The sequence below is a fragment of the Bombus terrestris genome, chromosome 8, assembly GCF_910591885.1.
Source record: "Bombus terrestris chromosome 8, iyBomTerr1.2, whole genome shotgun sequence".
NCBI lineage: Eukaryota > Metazoa > Arthropoda > Insecta > Hymenoptera > Apidae > Bombus > Bombus terrestris.
In genome coordinates, this window is record NC_063276.1 from 1,683,547 (window position 1) to 1,702,285 (window position 18,739).

Here is an 18,739-nt window from a genome sequence, read left to right on the forward strand (position 1 = left end):
CTCGCAGTTTTCGTCCCTTCCGAGGAGACCGCGAATTAGACGGTCCGCCGAGGGGACACGGGGACAGCTGCCATATGGCGAGAACCCGACCGCTTTGTCCTTTTCTCACTCGCTTTCTCATCCTTCCTTCTGCCTTTGATTCCCGTTTCCTGCTTTCGCAGCTTCTTCGCACGATCGTTTTCTTTCCCTTTTGTTTCGAACGCGCGAGTGAAATTTGCGTTTCGTTGATCGTAGGATCGCGGTACTTTGATAAGGTTAATTAATCTGTTAGTTAGATCGTTTTTCCGACCAGAAGCTTCTTCGGTCATGGAATTGACTCTTTGAGCGCTCATTGAAATAACCAAATGCGAACAAGGAAACTTCTATCCCTTGCTATCGCTCGAATCGCTCGTGCCCGTCCTAAATAACACAGAGATATCTGTTTCTTAATCAATTTTTTTAAATCGATCCTTGCGCGTCGTATATCTTGAAACGAGGAGCGCACCGGCCAAAATAGTATCCGAACGAATAAATATTGATACATATTGGACGTCGGGTTAACTCGTTTTACCGTAGTTAACAGGTCAAGTATTAACAGTACGATATCGACGTAGCGTGATCGTAGTTGGCTGGTTATCGAGGTGAAGTTGGGTCGGTTGTTCGGGAATTTCTGAATACGGAGAGACCACAGGGGGAAAACATTGTAACTCACATTCTCTGTTCTTTTTTTTTTTTTTTTTTTTTTTATAGAGAAACAATTTTAAAGTTGAAAACGCTCTGCATCGGCGATTCCATGTTACGAAAAGTGTGTTGTTCGGCTTTGCGACTAGATGTGTATCTGATTTGTAAAGTTACTTTCTCTCCGGTTGGATATATCTATCGATGTTCTATCGGTTACGTAACCGAACCATCGATAACAACCATTTTATGGAAACTGATGCAAACTGGTTAAAAACTTGCGGTAACGTTAAAAGGTCAAAGTCGATCGTAGCGGGCACGGTTCGTTCGACTTTTCCGAATGTTCGGGAAAACGGCAGGCCATTTTCGGCCGACTGGCCAGCGCGTCGGTGAAAAAATCTGTTACCGGAAGCAGCCAAGAGAGAACCGGCCGCTGCCCAGAGACCAACGAACGCCGGTTTCGCCTTGTTCGTTTTTTCAGTCCGGTGGCCTGAAGTCGTGGCCAGGCAGAAAGAGCGGTACCGTTTCCTTTCGCGAACGTACACTGGCCGCATTCGAATAAACGTGCCTACGCATCCCTCCCCTCCCTTTGGCCAATCCCCTTCCCATCGCTCGCCTCCCTCCTGCCTCGCGAGACCGATGTCCCGACGCGCAGCGTGAATTTTAATTAAAGCAATTAAGCATGCGTCCATAGGTAGTCGCATTAACCAGCGCGCGTCGCATTCATGGCTCTGCTCGTGCTCAAAAACGCGACAGCGATGTGTCACGCGACCGACAACGAAAGCCTGGACATCTGGTTGTCCGCTCTCCACCCCCGCAACCCGCCGTTTCACTCACCATTTTGCCAGAGCCACACGGTACGCGGAATCCGCGAAAAGCGTCACGCTAATTTCTGCTCCAACCTTTCTTTTAATTAGCGCTCCTCGTTAGATTACCGCTCCTCTCGAATATCGCGTCTGCCTTTTGCCAGATTTCTCTTTTAAAGGGTATTTTTTATTTGGAAGGGTCGCGACGATCGATCGATTTCTTTCGAGAAGATTGGTATCGAAGGTCGGGGGCTGGAGCAAACGATCGTCAAAAGGGATCGTGGATTTCGTTCTGGAGTTTCTTGCGCGTGGAAAATTTTACGGACGGTTGGTTTGTCTTTTGGTGGTTCGATGGTTTCCGCGGGTTTCTATATCGTTTAATATTACCGTTTAATATTGCTCGATCTATTTGTACGATGAACCGTCATGGAAATAAAAGCAACCGTTAATTGTCGTTCCAAGACGTCTAATAATCTGTACAAAGTAGCACTTTCGACTGTACGTTTTAATCGGAGCGTACGTACATCCTACGACCATCATGTCAGAAGCGTTTCTCTTAACGAATTACATCGAGCATCGTGGAGTATTGACAGCCGCGTTTCAAAAAGCTAAGCCAGCAGTCCCTGTGCCCCCGAGAAGAAAAAATATAAAAACGAACCTGTTCCGAAAAAAGAGAACGAAGAACTATCGTCGACCGCAACTCGCACCAATTTTTCACAACTACAAGTCCCACTAATTTTCCTCCGGCCATAATTCACCTTCCTCTCCTCGCGACCCACCACGACCCTCCTCCCACGTGCCGTTCCAACTTCCTCCAAAAAATCCAATACCCTCTCCCTGACCGGTGAAAACAAAACGAGGCAGAAAACGTCGACGAAAAAAACTATACGCGCGCACACTAGCAGATATCCACACTTACGCGGAGATATCCAGAAAGGCAGAGAGCAAAAATCCAACGCATCCTGGAATCCATGTGTATACGTTCAGGTTCTCTCTCTATCTATCCCCCCCCTCCTGTATATAGGTATCCGTATGTGTAGAACAGGCGAGCGAGTTTCCTTGCCATGCTGCGCTGCGCTGGCGGGCACGCGATCGAAAAGCGGCGGGCGTGGTGCGTTAAGTTCGAGGGTTTTCTGTGGATCGGTGCTCGGTTTGATGGCTAGGGTTGGGCGGTAGCCACAAGTGTCTGCCGGAGCGCCCTCTCTCATTAATTCTCCACCCTTGTTGCTTGTTAAGGTAGGGGTGGCTTGCCCCTGCCCTCTGGCACTCGCGCCACGACCCACCCACCCCCACGTACTTGCTTCTCCGGGCCAACTCACTTTACTCTCGCCGGTGCGGCGGGAGGGTGGAAATGCTTTCTCGAGTGCGGCTGGAAGCCGGCGAAAGAGGGTGAGGCGCAGACAGAGAGAGGATAGAAACGTGCCAAGGGTGAGAGGCAGCCTGCTCGTCGCGAGAGCGAGACAGGCAGGGTGAAACAGCCATCGGGAAAGATGGAACGAGGGACGAGGAAAGAAATGGATGGTGGGGCGCGTGCGACGAGGAGAAAAACCTGGGTGAGAAAAATAGAGGGGAACGGTAGGCGATAGAGAGGAACGACATGGCTAGGAGAGCGAAGGAGAGAGAAAGAGCGGGACGGAGAGAGGATCGACGAGGGTTCAAGCGGCGAGACATCGGAATTGCGGTCGCCGCAGCCGCGATACATATATTATGTACACCCGTTAAGTGGCCGATGCAAATCGAACGTCACAGGCGGACGGTGGGCGTGCACGTGACTGTAAACGAGCCGATTAGCACGTCGTTTCTCTTATTCGACGCCTTTTCCACTGTGCCGTCGATAGCGGAACCGGGCCGCAGGCAGATTGCAATTTATGGGGAATTTTCCTCTTTTTGTCAGCCGGCAGGGGACTTCTCCCTCGCATGTGGCGAGACCTCGAGATACGGGGCCCGTTTATGGGGTAGTTAGCCTGTTTATGGCGACGGGTTTTCGGTTATTGGGATATTGGAATCGTTTAGAAGGACGTCGAATTGGATTAAAATAACAAAGTTATACCTGGTTTTAGGAAGCGTTTATCTTTAATTTTTCGTTTTTCATCGATATCGATGTTTTACATCGATCGGCTAGTCAAATTAATTTATTTTTACGTAGCGGTAAATTTCGCAGCTCGTGCAATGGTATGTGAAATGCCAGTCGTCCATAATATACTAAACATTATACGAGATAATTTACACGTCGTTTGTCCAATTCAACGTTAACGTTTAGCACAGAGGAGGGATACGAATCTACGAAAAATAATGTAATTTCTGTTACAAAGAGAAGACCCGCAAAATATCCATACAGCATATGTCCAATTTCGTTAACAACGTACAAACTTACAACTTAACGTTTTTCGTGAAAGGAGACCAAGAATATGAAAAAACGGACGCAAGCCGAGTACAGTTAACCGGGCGATATCAAATTTTCAGCAGTTTGCAACAGACCACGCGCCATTTATTTATCTTCGAACCGAACCGAAGCCGCGCGACCGGAGCAATTTTCCCCTTCGCTTCGTTTGGCCGTCGAAAATTGCGTTTCCTTTTTTTTCTTTGGCGAGAGAGGAAAAACACGTGTACATGGAACACGAGAGGGGCCCCGAGTTTCGGACCCCTGTCCACAGCCCGGGTCGACCGTCCACTTGATCGTTTGGTTCCCCTCGGTGCCCTCCGCCAACATACGGTATCCCGCCGCTAGCGTCCCCCTATCTCTTGGCATTTTTTTGTATCGTTGCACGCGCTCTGCCTGGATCCCTGGGCGTCTGTCATTCCGCCCCATCTCTCGTTCTTTCTCTCTCTTTTTCCCCGAAGCCCTTCGTGGTGCGGCGAGGGCAAATTTACGAGGAAAGAGGGTGGCTCGCTGGCGTGAGCGTGTAGCGTGTTCGTGTGAGAGAGTCGAGGGGGATGAGGCGGAAAGCGGAGGAACAGAGAGCTGTGCGTTGAATTAATTCGCGCTTCGCTGAAGGTCTCTCGTTCGAAATTCCCTCTTCCCGCCTCCTCTCCATGTTTCCTGCCCCACGGCCGCCCCCGTATCCTCTCTCTTGGGCTGGCTCGTTTCCCGATCCTCCGTATCGGCGGCATGGGTCCTGCGAGAGTATCACGGCTGAAATCGTTACTCGTTCGGCTAAATACCACGAAAAGGCTCCGCGATGCAAACGAACCGTTCGGGAATCGGGCTCGTCGAATCGTTCGGCCGCGAATTAAAGATATCCCCTTTCCTACTCCCATGGGTGTACCCTCTGCTGCTATACCGTACGGTGGTTCATCGTTTTCCTCCTCGTTCTTCGTATCGTTCCTCGTTTAACCCTGTACAACCGGATTTTTCTTTGTTCTTGTCAGAAAGATAAATTACGATTATCGATTACCATTTTTCAGTCTGATAGAAGAGCTAACGATAATTTGCCGAGGACGCGATAACGATAAAAAAAAAAAAAAAAATAGTATCCGAAGGGTCCCATAATTACGATTGGAAAAGCATATCTGTTTTATTTTATTAAAAAACACTTGCTCGCGGACCAACATTCGTACACTATTAACGTCGGTAAGCGTTCTTAAGCATTGCTCGGTCTCTTCTCTTTGACCTCCTCCCGTCAACTTCCCTTCGCTACTCATCTTTTTTCTGCTTTCTCTCCGGGCCTTATTTCATCCCCGCCACCGCCTTAGCCTTCCTGGATCGTCTTCTCGCTCCTTCTTTGGTCCCACTCGAGCCCGTCTTTCTCGTCTCCTCGCCCCCCCTCCATTGATATTCCTTTTTTAATCCTCCGCTTCTTTTGCTCCTTTTCAGGGCCTTCTTTCGCCCGTTCCTTTCCCTTCCCTTTGCTTCAGCCTCGACTCCCACAGCTTTCTTCTCCGGTCGAGCTCCTCCTTGTCCTCGTCGTTCTTTCCTCGATCCCCTCGGGTCTCTTCTTCGGCCTTTCGTGACTCCACCGTACCTCCTCGTCCCTCTTGCGCGCGTACACTTTACCCGACCATACATATAACTGTCGCTCCCCTCGAAGAATTACCTCGGGGATAGACGTCCGGTCGGGCGAGTTCCACCAGAGGACTGGTCCCGTCCCGGCGGTCTCTCCTTCTTCCTCGTGGCTCTCTCGGAATCCTGTTATCGTGCCGGCTATCTTCCCTGAGTCGAGTCACCCGACCCGACCCGACCCGCGGAATGCCTAGAATTAAGCCTTTTTCGGGACACGCGATGCGTGTTTCTGAAACCGGCCGATTCGGTAGTACGGTGCGTATCTCGTTTGGAAAACGAGCAATGGTGGCAGTTGAAGGTCCAAGGAGAAGCAGTCGGGAGATCGATTTGTGATATGGAACTCACGGCGACGCCTGCTTTCTACCTGCCTTGTGTCGCTTTCTACCGTGTTTGTGTAATTATTCGAAGAATTTGAAATAACGTCAAGAAGCTAGCGAAATCAAATTGCGAAGAAAAGCAGCGATCAATACATTTTATGCGATTTTATGCGATCCAATATAATAATCGTACGCGTAATCCGCAAGAGTCGAAACATTTATTGTATAATCGAGTGACGCGTGTTTAACGTTTCGTTAAAAACCTCGACACGATATCATACACTTTAAAACATCGAATGAGACTTGATTAAGACGAGAGGAATTAATTTAAACGACGATCGATGACGCTGGAGAAGATAAGAGAAGCATCTTCGTATCGATTTTGTCGACAAACGGTTCCTCTTTGTGTCAAAGGAATATTTGTTTGTCGGATAGAAGGGGCACTGAAACGATTCCGGAAGATGCGTACAGACTGGATAAAAACTTGTAGATACGAATCACCCGAGTCTCTGACCACCCACATTCGAGGCTATTTGTTATTTTCGACGAAATTCGGAGAACGACAAAAATTCCATTAACGCTTATCAAAGCCATTTGAAAGCCGATAAGACGCCGCACCCACCGCCACTTCCGAATACCTGACTTTGGTTAACGTATTTCCTGACATGAGAAACGATTTAACGAGGTATGTAACGGGATTGGTTGCAGTGACTTCTTGCGTTCGCAGATTTCGCTGGAATAGTAGCAGAGTGTCATCGATTAATAACTTCTCCTTTGTGCGAATTTGTTTACTGCACTTTGCCGCTATGTTTCTATAAACGAAGAAACGAAGAATAACGAGAAGATCGATAAAATTTATACTAATTATCTGCACGAACGAAAATCATGATATCAAAAAATATTTCCTTCCATCCGCGTGACTCTGTTAATAAACTCGTGGGACAAATGCGCAGCGCGTTCAGTTTCAATCTGATAACCCAAAATCTGCATAAAATATACCATCCCGTTAAGTACACGGGACGTATCTTGAACAATAAACATCAACTGAAATTCCAGATTTGTTAGCCGCGGTAATTAAAAACGCCAGTCTCTTAAACATTTTGTTGCGAATAAAACGATATTCTTCGAAAGGCAATTGCGACTAAACGAAACTCTCCTAGTCTTTTCCTTACTTTATTTGTGCGATCGAAACATTATACGCGTGTAATATCATTTGAAAAAATAAAAGCAGTTTTGTTTTTCTATCCTTAAGAAGAGAGACATACTTTGCTACATGCGGTGAATTTTTACCACCAAAATCATCAAATATCTAAACTAAAAAATAGCGATGACGCGACACGACGATTGCTACGAACTCCGCCTATGATTTTTTGAATTCTAATTAACTTGCTTCGGGGGGCGGGGGGAGAAGTTTCGTGGAATAAAAGCTCGCCAGTTTTCCCGGGCACGTCCGCTTATCACTCGGGCCACCGTGGATGAATCGATGCCACTTATTTCAATATTTCATCGTTGCCGCCCTCTCGTGCGATAACCGTATTCTCGACGGTCCTTTTTGTGCCAGCATTACGCGCCACGGAGCTTCGAAATTACGTAATTCGAGCGGCAGCTAGACTTTTAAAGGACGTCGCGACGCGTCTATGGCGGAATCGTTGGAAATTATGGCCGTGATGCACCGGTTGAAAGCGTAAACACGCGGCGTTGGTCCGCGCCGCGGATGAATGGACGGCGTAAAGCCTCTATTATTAGCAGATGGTAGATTACATCGATCCTCTTTTCTTCTTTTTCATTCCTGTCGCTCGGCCCCTTTATCCGCGTTCCCCTCGTCGATGCACTTGGATAGTGCCCCTCCAGTGCATCCCTTCCGCAGTTTATGCTCCCTACAAGGGCGTCGTCGCGCTGCCAATTACTACGCGCGACGTGCGATCCGTTGCGCTCTGCTAATTAATTTCTGCCGCTGCGGCCGGAAGCTGCTCGCAGCAGATACCCGACCGTCGCCGTTAAGCGTTGTCGATATGTATAGTTCCATTTTCCCTCCACCCTCCATTTTCTTTCAGGTCAATGCCGTTTAGTATTTGAAATTTATCACGATATTAAAGATTTGAAAGACGTTGATTTCTGTTGTGTTATTTCAAGATTAAGGTTACTCCACTAGGAAGGAAAGTGGAGCTGATTTCCTATTGCAGCAGCTCGTCCAACTTTTGCGTCCGACTTAGATATAAAACGATAATCTAGCTATTCAGAAACCGCATTGATCAACTTCGTAAACTGATAAGCGGGAGAAAAAGTGATAATGATGCGAACGCTATTTCTTAAACTCACTTTGCAATCTTCCATCGCTTGTGTCAGTTTTTTCTAATAAATGAACTCATGGAAGCAAGTAGTTTGTTTTTTCTTACGAAAAGAATCGACCTACAACCTCCATGAAATCCAACGCAATAATACAGATACAGTGTAATCACTTGCATCGTGTTTGCCACACTTCTATCTCGTTCTCTGTTAAACACACATAATCACTGTCCATCGATGTTCCACGAACGTTTCCAACACAAACGATTCAAACGAAATTAGCGGTACCAGCATCGAACGATTCTCCAGAACGCTATCAAACGAAGGCGTGAACGGGCCAAAAAACTGGTATCGCGTGAACGACTGAAATACGGTTTTACAATTCGAATTATCCGGCGTGATCGGCGGACGAAAACGTCACGGCCGCTCGACCCGGTTAGACGCGATAATCGATAATCATACCTGGCTGAACGCGCGCCAAACTGGCACCTCGGTCGACCGTTGAAAATCAATGACGATGCATCGGTCGTTTTGTCTTTTACGATTGCTAATCACCGTGCGCCAGCCAGCTAGCCAGCCAGCTATCGTCGACGCGTTTAATAATTAATCGCGATCGTTCCGTCGCCGGAAAATTCCCCGATCCTGTGGAAATTAGCGCGACGGCTCCACGGGATCTACGAGCCCCAGCCATGGAACGCGGTGCAATTAGCCACGCTGTGAACTACCGAATTACGAACAAAGCTGCTCCGTTCGTGTCGCTATGCTCCGTCAAGCTGCTTTTTTTTCGTGAACTATATTCAAACTTATTTGTCTGTCACCTTTGCCAGTTTTTCTACTGGTTGCGTGAAAAAGGAAATTTTGCGAGAAGAATCATGGAAATTATGCTTGAGTGTATAAACGAGTAGTTTCTACGAAAGATTTGTAGATGAGTGTGTTAAGTACCGATGAATTGTCGAGGTGTGATTACGGCAAAGAAAAATATCAGATTATACCTTAAAATATTAGCGTACACCGAAATGTTATTTATTCTATAAAAGTTTGTACGTTAACAGTTGAATCTGAATTTTCGGAGAAATTTAAATATCACTGTGAATTTGGTTTCTAAAAAATTGTTCAGGTCCGCGGAATACTCTAAATATTATTACAAATTTGTGAGGAACCTACAGGTTTTTTAGAAGTTTAGATTAAAGGAACGAAAGAGGAGAGCGTGTGTAGGAAACGTGGCGATGGTTGATGGGTCGAATACGTCGTGAATAGAGAATGTGTAGGCGGACAGAGCCGTGGGTGCCGATTCCGATGGTGACTGCAGTAGTCTCGGGGATCATTCAAAATTCAAAGGGTACTCTCATCGAGCGGATCCAGTCGCAACTCCCGCGCGTGATACGCAAAAATTTTTGGATCCTTCGTGTCCAGGCACCGGGCTCATGTATTTTTTCTTGTTTACAGACCATCCACCTTATATTTTCGATGAAAGAACTTGCAAAGTTGTTACCTCGTGGGTCTTTCATCGCATCAGGCCACTGTGTCGATTTTGGCAACGAGAAATTCACGAGAATTGAAATTGTTAAATTGTGTTATTTCTTTTTTTTTAACAAAATCAAGCCGAACTTTATACATCTACTCACTGAGATTCGCACTCTCAAATTCTTTTTAACGTTGCAATCCGAGTCCGAAATTAATGCGTCGTGGTGCCAGTTTACAATACGACGTACGACTTTCGTTTCAGAGCCTTTGAGAACTTCCACGGGAGGCAAGATGACCCGTAACCGTTGGAAAAAGTTCGTTGATGATCTATTGACCTTGGTTGCGAAATCAAGATTCGGTTACTCGTGCTGGACCACGCAGCATCCCCGAACTGGATTGGGTAGTTTTCATCAGTAGGGTCACTGTTCCCACCCTTTGGATTCGGATACGAGGGATGAAATCTCTGGAGAGTAATGGGAGCTGTTTTTTTTATTAAAGGCTGAGCAGTGACAATGCCTGTCGGATGCGATGATCTCCTTTAATGCGAAGTTTTTAGCGATTAGAAGGTTGTCCGTGTATTTCATTCGATCGAAGTTTCGTCAATGATTGGTCGTTTTAATGTTGGAATTTGACGTTTCTCGTATTATTGAAGAGATTAAAGAGAAAAAGGAGAAGCAGATAATAAGGAGAAGAACGAGAAATTTACATTTTTAGTGATTTTATGATGCATAGGCCACTCGCTTGGTAATAACTGGGGTTACACTCCAGTCTTAGGTTTAAGCTTTTGTTTAAATTATATCAAATTGTCCTATATGTTTGCAGTAATTATCAATGCAAGTTTTAGAAGAACAGTTTGAATCATAAATATCGTGCGTCGTAATTGCGACGGATTGCGTTCAGCTATTTAATTTTAGAATATTTACTTTCATTTTGTACTCCATTTTATTCTTCAAAATATTTAAGATTATTAATGATGTTTATCGCGTAGAAAGTAAATGCAGCTATGATGCTACAATATCATCCCTTTAATGTTATTTGTATTTTTTCAGAGGATAAGCATTTTTGTGAATACTAAAGCACGAGATCTAAGAAACTGTGTATAGTATGCATTAGACGACGTCTATAATTCATCACTTATCTTTTGAAAGTATTATGTTGGAGGATAGAAGGATGCGCTTCTTTTAAAAAATGAGAGGAACTAAGAGGCGTAGTTTTATTACTAAAAAATATCATGTATTGTTTATTAAAACAGGATTCAATCTATGTATAAAAATTGTTCTTCGAAATATTCCGAGAAATGATTTCGAAAATTATTTCGAATACAACATCGATCTGTATGAATAAACGTAAACAGTTGTAAAATATGATCCGATGCCCGGTAATAGTCTCGGTGTAGTTAAACAAGGAATGAAGATGACGAAAGAGATCATGGATTCCTAATTCTGTGGGCTACGGTACTCGTGCTAGGTGGTGAGAGCGTCATTAGAGTTCTCGAAGAGAGCCATCGTGCAAGTATTTTGAAGGGTTGTACGCTGCTCGTGCAAGAGACTCGGCGACGGTGAAGAGCTTACAGCGGTGAATTTTTCAAAAATTGTTCCGAGGTTGCCTCTGTCAAGAAACTGGAACCGTTCTTCTTATGAAATTATTTAAAAAGCAAACGCAAGACTAACGCGTACGTATCTTTTACAGCTTTAACTTCTCGCTCGCGAGGTTGGTCAGAGTATAGAAAATTAATCCATCGAATAAATGATCGTGCTTATAATTCTTTCTTTTGCATTACATTCGGATATCAAAGGGTTTTCAGACGCTAAAACTCTAAAACTGTAACTCGCAGTTACTCGAAATCGTCGCGAAAGATTACCGCAGTTACCGGTATCTCTGTGTTCCAGAAGCGTGCTACCGAAATCGTCGGGAAACACGAGAATCGGAAAGAAAAGTAAAAACTTGAAACGCCGCCAGCGATATCCCTGCCACGGTTTAGTTTATAATAGCTTAACACGGCAGGCAACGCACGTATGCTTTCGATACTAGAATGACCGGGAGGAAACCCTTATATTAATTAGAGCAGTTAAGGGCAACTATCCCCTTCACGGTGGTTAATGTGCTTTGCCTGATTCGACCCCCTAACGGGATTACAGAACGTGCGCGCGAGGTTTTGGCGTTGCTATGCAATCCTACCCGGTACACAGCGTGCTCGCGCGCGCACACACGCCTTTCAACTCCCTATCCCTGTCCATGTTCACCCCAATTCGCTTGTATCCACACGGATACGACTGGCTCCGGTATTCGATTGGCTTTCGGTCTCCGGTGTTGGTAGAGGGCTGCAGGAGGCCGCCGCCTCGGGGATTTAAGATCTGATTTCAAATTATACCTTGGAATGGACCGGTCGATTTATCTCCGAGGAGTCGCTGCAATTATGCATGGCTTGACAGTTTCGGTCGCAGGCAAATTAACTCGCTGCTGGTGAGAAGTGTGTCGCTACCTCCTCTCTCTTCTCTCTTTGTCTCTTTTTCCTTTCACCAGAGTACCTTGAATTATTATTTTTGCCAGAGAGTTAGAAAATTTGAGTTTGGAGAATCGGAGCAATTTTATTTCGAGACCAGGAATTTCGATGGTTTTACAAATCGTCGTTAAGAAATGTTAGGATTGTAAAAATTTTGTAAATACTCGAACCATCACAATAGTGGATAATCGAGGTACATATATGTTTCTGATTTATTATTACCGACTCTTCTTTACTATTGGTTTCAAGGATTCTAGAAATTTTACAATTTGCGTCCCGATGTATTTCGGTTTATCCATGCATCCTTGATCGCCATTTTTGAAGCAAGAGAATGGAATAAGAGAACGGTCGGTGTAACGGGTTTGATAACGCTGTACAAAGGTGGATTATCTTTATTGTTTAGCCCTCCTGGTTCTTAGCTCGTATGAGAGGAGTAGCAAGTGCCTGTGGTTAGTTTGTGCAATGTGCAGGCAAAGGAATGTTTAATTTATCAGATATCGTTTACAAAGAGAGCCGGCATTTATATACATGGCTGATAAAAGTTCTCCGCTAAATTGTAATTCTAAAGATGATTTTAAAGATTTTTTTTATTTCGCTTATATATTACTACAATTGCCAAATATAATTCCAAAAAAATTCGATAAGACGACATTTCGAAAGCCATGGAAACTAGAGCATAGCGTTCTCTCAAAAATGCAAAAGAATTTTAATTACTAAAAAACAGTTCGTATTTGTCGGTCTAACGAATACTATTAATTACAAAAATTTCTTTCCTTTTTAGCTTCTTCTTAGGCGATAAAGCGAAGAAAACACGTAAAAGAACGCGTCTGATTAATTACGACCATAGGCAAGGGAAGAGGGGAAACCTAAACGATGAGAGTGGTTAGCGAAGAACGACTCCGAAGAGGTAATTATTTCGGTCCCGATGATCGTTCTTTCTTCGCAGTTTTCTACACCGAAATACCGACGTATGTATATTGGAATGTATAATCGAGTGACAGGCGACGTGCGCGTGGCAGCGCTTAATAAAGCAGCCAATAATGCGACTGATATGTCGCACCCGGAGGCGCGATGGCGGTCCCGATGCCAAAATCCGTAATTACATCTTCGTCCCGATGATGACAAATGTCCGTCGACCCGTATATATCGATGATCCGGCTTCCACTTTTACGGAAACAGAAACATCGGGGACATTCATCACGCGTCTCAGATGAAAAACCATGCGTTGCACTTTCCCGGATGGCGTACGGGTAGAAGAATCGAGGTTTTCGCCGGTTTTGCCACAGACCGGACATGACGTATGTCTAATACTTTGGTGGTTTTGGTTTTTAGAATATCTTTGAAAATATATTTGTGGAACTTTAGATATTTTGGTCGTTGTATATGCGTAAAGTATTGATGGATTTGTTTTAAACGATTTACTATATCTAATTATTATCATATTTTTATCGTCGAATAGCTCTTTTGCAAAATTTTAAATTATATTACCTTGTTTTCTTCTAGTTTTACAAGTAGAGGCTTCGAATCGCCTATTGGCATATTTAATTGTTGGAAGTGTCAACTTTTCAAATAACTACAACAGATGCAATTCTTATGTACGGTAACCTCGTCCAATTCGAACTCCTCCAGATTCTCCATGCGAACGTAGAAACATCCGATTCCGAAGATTCAACTCTTTTTTCAATTGCATTCAACCGTTTTTCCCCGTGGACGGAAACGGCCACGCTGTATGAAATCCACCACTTTAACCAATCCTAACTTCTTCCAATTTTCCCCATGGACTGTAACGAAACTACTTTTTAGGCCCCGTTGGCTTATCCAATTCCAACTTCTCCCAATTTCTTTCTTGGACTCGATACCGTGTTTCGCGGAGGCCTAACCGTTTTCAAAACTTACAATCACCTCACTTTTCACCATGGTCTCCTAATTATACTAGTTACTAATTTCTGTTCGAATTTCTCCGATCGTATTTAGCTTTCGAATCTCTGAAATTCGTAGACGGACCCAAGCCCTGGAAAGGCCCCAGTTTCTATCTATCTGCGATCGTTCGATCGGAACGCAAACAGCGCCGTTTCTTTACCCCTGCCACTTAACCCAATTCAAAGTTTCCCCAATTTTCCCTATGAATTCAAATGGAAGCTCTTGCCGAGGCCGGTCGCTTCGCTCAATTTCCTGTAGCGCTTCTCGAGGCCGTCGCTTCCACTGCTCGTTCGCCTGTTCTTCCTATCTCTCCACCTGCGCTCCACACAGCTTGGCGCGTCTCTGTGTTGTTCATCCCCTGGGGGACGACGCGGCGAGCACCTGCCGAGCCAGGTAGCGCGTGTGTGCACGCGGCGCCGGTTAATAAGGCAGCCAATAATGCGAGTCGATGTGTCGTGGCGCGGCGCGGCGCGGTCGCGTTGCTGATTCCGGCGCCGAAACGGCCGTAATTACATCTTCATTAAAATGATGGCGGGCCGTGTTGCAGCGGCGCCAGGTACACAGGAACCGTGTGCAGACCGACCAGGGAGGGTAGAGAGACGGGGTGACGCGGAGGCAAGTCGTGGGAGGATGGGATGGGAATAGGGAAGGGTGGAATGGGACGCGGCGTGTGTAACACGCGGGTAACGTGGCCGCGTGTAAACGCGCACCCACGCCCACGCGTTCGTTCGTTCGTTCATTCCCACACGAGATGGTGGAAGTGGATTTCTGGTATCTGTATCATGGTTAGCCGTTGTACGTAGCGGGTGTGGGGCGGTGGATGCAGAGCACGGGGGCGAAGAGGAGCGGAGGTGGTGTATAAATGGTCGGTGCGAGAGCGAGGTCGGGATATAGGATGGAAAACCAGGCTCGGCATGAGGGCGAGAGAGGGCTGTCAGAGTCGGTGGAAGTGGCGCGGAGGTGGAGGTGGAGGAGAGCCACCGGTAGAGGATATGACGCTCGGAGAGGGTGAGAGATGGAAAGTGGGATCGATGCGTCGCGCCGCGGGCCGATGCCTGCTCGCACTTTCAAACTGACACCGTCCTGGCGCGCGCGCTGCCCTGGCGCGTGTGTGCGCGCCACCCTGTGTGCGACGTTCCGCTTTCACCGTACTGCACTGACGTGCACCACGTCCAATACCTTATGCTTTCGACCGTGCCGCGTTTGCCTCGTGGACGTCCGCCGGACACGAGGCATGTTTATCGCGCCCACGGATCCCCGGTGCGGAGAGTTTGCTAGACGCGACGGTCTGTTTGCTTCTTCGGGAATTGTCGACGAGCGGAGGAGGTGCGAGAGGTTAGATAACAATTTTTCGCATAATTCATACGGAATCTTGCAGTTTCTGTTTCCCACGTTCAAAATAGAAACTTTGTAATTTTTATGCGACATGTCTCCGCTTTTAGAAATTGGGCGACGGGGCGTATGTTGTCGACCGCGGTTTTACAACATTCAAGTTTTGCCCCGATTTAAAATTAGTCGATATTTTCACAGGTGTTGGTAGATACGTGTGCGTTTCATAGATGGTTAACGTTAGAGATGACTGAATATTCGGAAATTTTTCTGTCTTTTTCAAGACAAGCGTGCTTTTGAATGTACCAAAATAAGGTCGATCAAAAGTAGTATTGCTCAGATAGAGTAGAAAACACTGCTCGGATGAATTAAAACTAACATACGATACATATATGTTTTAATTTCTAATATTACTTGCTTACTAGAAATATTTGTTAAACGCTTATTCGACATTTTATCGTATTGGACTGCGTATCTTTTCTTTATCCTCCATACCTGATCCATTCATCAGAACTGTCCGGCCACTCGAACGCCTAATTATTTTGAGCAAGGTGCTTTCACCGCTGGAAAAAGCGCAACCAGTTTTCTACGGCAATCTCGACGTTCCTTGGCGAAGCACGGTGAAGAACTCAAAGAAATACCTTCTCTCGCCTTCGTAAGCGGCTACGTGAATGCGCTTTCCACTCCTTAATCCCTGACAGCTACTCCGTGGGCTTTTTTGATCCCGCGACCTCGATTTACGAGCTATCGAACCTGCTGAAGCCAAAGCTTCTTTGAACTTTTCTACTCTACAGTCGACCGAGCAGTCGACTAAAGATGGAATAAGCCTAAATAGAGAGCAACGACCAATTTAAGTGACAATCGAGCACGAATTACGTCGAAGAAGAATTTGCAAAGGAAATTGCGATTTGAGATAATTTCTACGCTAATCGAGGTAATTAATTTAATCGAATTGTAATAATTTGTATTGTCGATCGATAGGAAGGTTTATGTAGCTATATGGTGTATTATTTTTAACAAGAATATTTTTAAATATTTTCTACATCGCGTTTCCATCAATTCCTTTCACAAGACATCGGTAAAAGCAACGGATAGAAAATGTCGATAATTCCATCTTAAATCCAATCTCTAAGTCGATACCACGCATCGTTCGCAAAAATAAGACTTTGTCGATTATTTCCAAAGGCCACACCCCGTCACGTTTCTTCATTTCCATCGTTTCGGTCTCGAAATCTGAATCCCAAAAAATCCACGAAACCTGCATTTTAAACGCTCGAAGAAAAATAAAGCAGCTTCGTTCGAAACATTTCGTGCACGATCTCTTGATGTCCTCCGTCGAAAAAAGGACACTCATATCCCATTTACCATGCATGCGGCCATCGAAATCCTCGCGGCACTTCGAGCGGAAAACCGTCTCTCGAAATCGACCAGAGCTTCCGGCCGCATTTTTCCCTCGATGCGATTTCCTTGCCTCGGCCCGCCGCGGAACCAGCGGAGGCTGCAAACCGACCCCCGCTCCATCCCCGCGGACTCGATTCGCCCTGGAGTTATTCACGACCGGCCGAAAGTGGCTCTCGATTGATAATCCGGCGAGTACGGCTCGATTCCAGCGCGCACGCTGCTAAGCGGGACGAGAAACCAGGCTGAACGAGCGTGGCCAGGGGATGGAGAAAGAGGGTGAACATCGGCGAACGGGGTGGATCGAAGCGGGAGGAGGGTCGAAGGTTCGGTGCAGACAGGCGACACGGGGATATCGAAATAGGGCTAGGGTGGGCTCCCCCGGTAATGTGATTGCTCACCCGTTTCACCTCGTCCCGGACTACTTGCCGAGTCGTCGTTCAACTCATTCCGGATCCGACGAACCCCCTTCCCCCTGTCAACGTCCGGGAAGATTTCCCCTGGAAACGAGCGGCGATGGCTGCAGGCTGAGAAAGAGAGAAACCAAAGGATGGACGAAAAGGAAGGGAGGATGGGTTCCTGTTGCCGGACGGAATATAATTCCTGGCCGCGGAGAAGGAAGTGGTCGACATGCAACCGACCGGCCTCGGTTCCACCCTCTGGGAAATGCGCGACTCGAGGAAGTCGGGGGTGGACAACAAGTGGCCAGCGGCCTTTCGAGGACTGTCCTCTGCTCGGGCTTGTTGACGCTCGTGTCTCCTTTTTCTTCTTTTCTTCTTCTTTTTTTGGAAGGAAGGCAATGCCAGTGGGAAGCACCGATCGATCGCAAGATTAGTTTCGCGCACAGACTTCGGTTTGCTAAGACGATCGTCGCTCAGTCAGTTGATCTTTATTCGTTGCTTGGCTGCCGGCGAAGTTTCGCGTTCAAAATTTTCCTGCGAGCTTTAGTTTTCTCGTATATGTTGGTGTCTTGCGTATGCCAGACACGACGGAAGTATGCTTCGCAATTACGCTACTTTTTAACAAAGTATCTGAGAAGAGGATACTCTATTAAACGAAAGGGAACAAGGAGAAGTACGTTGGCTCGTAAATCGTTAGAGGCGGTAGATCAATCGAGGAACCGAGATTTCTCCGTTAGAAGACGGAGCGGCAATCACTGGGAGACGATCAATCTCGTGGCGGCGATTTTCAGCCACTTGCGGTCACCCACAAACTGTGGTCGCAGCAGAGACACAGGGGTAAGGGTGGTTGCGAGGGTCGAAGGTCAATCGTTGAACACTGGCAAGGGGAGAAGGACTTGATAAGGGTTCTACGTTTTATCCGTGTCCCATCTAGCTTCGGTCTTTTCTCGGATCGCGATCAAAATAACTCATTGTCGAATTAATTTTAATTTCCTTCCAATCGCTCTATGCATTTTGAACATCTAACACGGATGCAACGAGAATATCAGTGTCAAAAATGAATTTTGAAATCAGTTAAATACATCTTATATTTATTAAATTTTGAATACATTTAAATCTCATTTCGTCTTCTTTAAGGATCCGAAGATGTCTTGGAGAAATTAAAAGATAGTCTTGCAGTTCGAAACGAGACGTTAACTATTTGAATCAGTCCACTTATCCAGAAAATAACGAAACCAATCAACTTGCGTAGCGAAGCCGCCATATCGATGGTAATAATAATAACAATAATTAACGCGTCTTCGCGTTCTACAACGTTATACGAGTAACAATATTTCGTTAATATTTCGTCAAATTTATATTACTGCGTACAATATCTCCTTGATACCTTTCCGATAAAAGAGCGAGCTGGGGGTAAAATGTTAATTGCATTTTCGGTGATTGCCGAAATTCAATTTGCGATAATTAATGGCGATTTTTTTTTTTTTGTTCAACCTCCACTCCGATCTCGGAGCATGCTGCGCGCTGCGAGCTCGCTTTTAGTGGAGTTGTCACGGGGCATTAAGTAGTTAATTAGAGTTTTTCAAGGACTCGTTTTAAACGGGGCGAAATAAATAATTAATTCGACGTTCACGCAAAGCGTATCGTTGTTCGCAATT